The sequence below is a fragment of the Habropoda laboriosa genome, unplaced genomic scaffold (genome assembly GCF_001263275.1).
Source record: "Habropoda laboriosa isolate 0110345459 unplaced genomic scaffold, ASM126327v1 scaffold203, whole genome shotgun sequence".
Lineage (NCBI taxonomy): Eukaryota > Metazoa > Arthropoda > Insecta > Hymenoptera > Apidae > Habropoda > Habropoda laboriosa.
In genome coordinates, this window is record NW_017100358.1 from 1,286,092 (window position 1) to 1,289,629 (window position 3,538).

Here is a 3,538-nt window from a genome sequence, read left to right on the forward strand (position 1 = left end):
ACGCTGCAGCCTTCGAAATCCTTCCCGAACGAAAACGAGTCTCTTTGCGAGCGCGTAAAAAAGAAGGACCGTATATGGCTTACTAAAATAGACATTAATGAAGTATTTATCACAGTTCCCGGCTCGTAAAATCTTCCTCCTCCGATTCCACAAGTACTCGAACCAGTTCGCACGTTTCTCCCACGCTCTGTCTCGTCCAAAAACTTCCCTCGATACCTAATTCACGAGATCTCGAGTGATCTGATAGCTACACCACCTGGAAACCTAAAACCGCCTCTAAATTTCCCCGGAAAGAGACGTTGTCCTCGCCCCTGGTCAGAAATATCGTCGAATCGGGCGTCCAAGTCGGGAGCATAATTACGCTCAGCCCGTGGACGAAGGTTCGTGGCAAGAGGAGGAGGGCTGGAAGGCAGGACGCGTAGAATCACGAAAGTTGGCAAACTCGAGCACGAACGGCTCGTTCGAGCACACGAAAAGGAAACTGAAGGGGATGGGGCGCGCGAACGTGGACCACGAAGAGGCGGGAGAAGAAGAAGAAGAAGAGGAAGAAATGGAAGAGGAGGTTAAGGGAGGAGGAGAGGCAGAAGAGGGCAAAAGTTTCGATCGTAAAGCGAATGGAGGCAAAAAAGGAAAATTACATTAAGAAACTCGAGCGTAGCCGGCGCGATGGTACTCTGCTGCTGGCTGGTATGCGGTGTGCTGGACGGCGAACAACTGTGCCTGTCCTCCTCTTCCTACCTTCCCTCCTTTTTCCGCTAATTCGGCCGCGCTGCGAGTAACGGCGAAAGAGCTGCGACGCGAGCGTCTTCTCCGCGAGTTTCACGCCAGTTTCCAGAGAAATTCAGCGCGATTGATTCCTGATTCGAGAGAACGGCGGGTAGGATAAGTGCAGTGGGATCGTGGAAATCGGCTTTTCCATTTCGAAAATAACCTCAGCGAGGATAAGTTGCTACCACGTTTGGTATGGGACTGCTGTTAGGTGTGACGCATTATTGCATGTAATTACGCAATCTTCTGGAGAGTGTATCGAGATCGTAAAAGGTCAGTCGCGACGTGACTGCAATCTGGTACAATGACACGTGCAGTATCGAATCCGATTGTTTCTTTGCGGCGATAAAGAGAAATAAATCCATTTCGTTGGACAGGTATTAATTCATTCGCTGTAGACTATCGAGGATAAGGTTGTTCTCGAGAGAATTACTTCGCGGTAATTTTTCCACGCGAATTTTCTGCAACAATGGAGGAGGTGGAAAGAATTGCAGAGCGCTCTCGAAGGGCTGGGAATTAAATGGAAGAAAAGCGAGAAGCTGCGGAAGAAAGTGGGCTTCGAAGATGGAATAGAAAGTGGCATGGAACTCGTACAAACTACCAGTCAAATTCGAGTTAGACCAGGCGAGGTTGGGGCGATTTGAATAAGAAGCGAGCTGCGCCGCGTCTCCAACTTTTAATCATATTTCACCGGCGATTTCGTAGTCCGTAAAATGTAAAACGTTCCACGGGCCAGTTTCAATTACGCGCCGCGACTGAAACTCTATCGATAATTCGTTTCACTCGAGAATTTAAATATCTCGCTTTGCTATACGCAGATGCGTCGTTTCGTCCAGCTAACAAAGCTAATTTGCTTTTCTGCTGCATACGTACACATATACGAGGAGCACGATTCCTCAAGAAGGAGAAACGTCCTTAGATCGAGTGGAGATTACAATCAGAGAAATCCTCAACGAACGGGTACAGTATTAATACCCAACTACTGGTCGCGTTTGCAGTGCTTATCGTTGGATCCGTTGGCAAAGAGAGACGCAGAGATAGAGGGTGACGCGAAGAAAGGGAAAAGCCGCGAGTTCGACTTTGCGCGGCCACTTAAGCATCCGGTGCGAGAGAATTTACGTATCGAGAAGCAGAAACGGAGAGATAGGTGGAGGAAGGGCGGAGTGGAAAGGAGCTGCGGAAAGAAAAGAGACGCAGGATGGTCTGCATATAAAGTGGACACGAAATGAAGCGGGTTACGTTGCCTCGGTAGGTAGGAGAGCATGTGTCGGTGCCTCTCTCTGCCGAGAGGAGTTTGCCTCGCCTTTTTACTCCCTGTACATTTCGTTTACATAGGATCCACGTGCAAAGCGGGCGTGCAAATGCGAATATACGCTGTGGAACGCGTACACGTTCGTATATACACATACGTGTGTGTGTGTGTGAGTAGGAGGGAGTGGAAGCAGAGAAGAGGTGGGCAGGGCAGAAGAGAGGAGAGAACAGGGCAGGCCAGGGCAGAGAACATGCAACCAGGGGGAAAAGAGGAAGAGAAAGAGAGAGAAGGTCGATGCTTGGTTAAAAGCGCGCAGGGTGCTCGCAATGGCCGACGATTTTCAACTTTTGCTATCGCCTAGCCGAGAATGGAAAATGGAGAATCCCGACGGCGGTATATATACGCCGGAGCTGAACTCATTTACTTTGAAAGTTTCTCGAGAGCCTCCCGGGCCTCTCTTTCCACCCGCGTTTACTGTTTTCTCTATCTCCCTTTCATCCTGCCCGAACCCACCGTTATACCTTCCGTCCGTGTCGATCCTGCAAGGATCGAGCGTGAAACGCCTCCGTGAAACGCGCTCCCGCCGATCATCGATGGAGATTTCATGGATTTCGCGAATTAAAGGATTAAACGCGATGGGGTGAGAACGGTGCCGTAGACAGGCACAACGCCACGTTATTCCACGGCTTCTCAGCAAATTTATTAAAGGCTCCGTGCAATTTTGTCTCTCTCCCCTCTATCAGTAGCGCATATTTTTCACGCATTTTGCATTTTTAGTCTCGCGCAGGTTTTTCGGCTCTTTTATACATCTTGCCGAAAAATCGTATCATTTTTTAATAATTGTTCAGGAATTTTCTTCTAGTCTCGTTTCGTTTCTGATCTTTGTACATTTTACGGTGTCTTGCGGAAAATCGGAACGAGTCGAAAGAATTTTTTGACTGAAATCACCGATAGGATCGGGACGAAAAGTGTGATTGGCAGACTGGAAACGTCCCTTCGCCATCGAAGAGCCATCCCTACCGCCTTACTTTCCCCAAAGAGATGCCAACAACGAGGGAGGAAAGCACGTGTCGCGTGGTCGCACAGCCGGCGAGACATCAGCGCGACGAACTTTTGTTCGCAGCTGCGACCGAACGTCCTTAACTTCCTACCAGAAATCCACCGTCGTTCCTCCACCGGAACAGTTACCCACCGCGATAACCTCCGACGTGACTTTAATTTTCCGTGCATCAGAAACTTTCTCTCCGCCAGGTTCACCGTCGACGATCCTTCTCCGACCGAAAAAATAATCCCCTCTGTCGTTCTAAAATTACTTCATTCAACTACGATTCCCCCTTCCACGAGGATTCTCGGCGAGGAAGATCCGACTGTGAGAATTTCGTGTAGGAAAAGTAGGTAGCCGGCGGTAAATCAATTCTCTCGAGGGATTATGCTCGCTTCTGTCGCTGTTGCGGCGCATAACCCCGTCGAATTCCGGTCAGTAAAAGTCATCGTAAAAATATAATCGCGCTAATGATA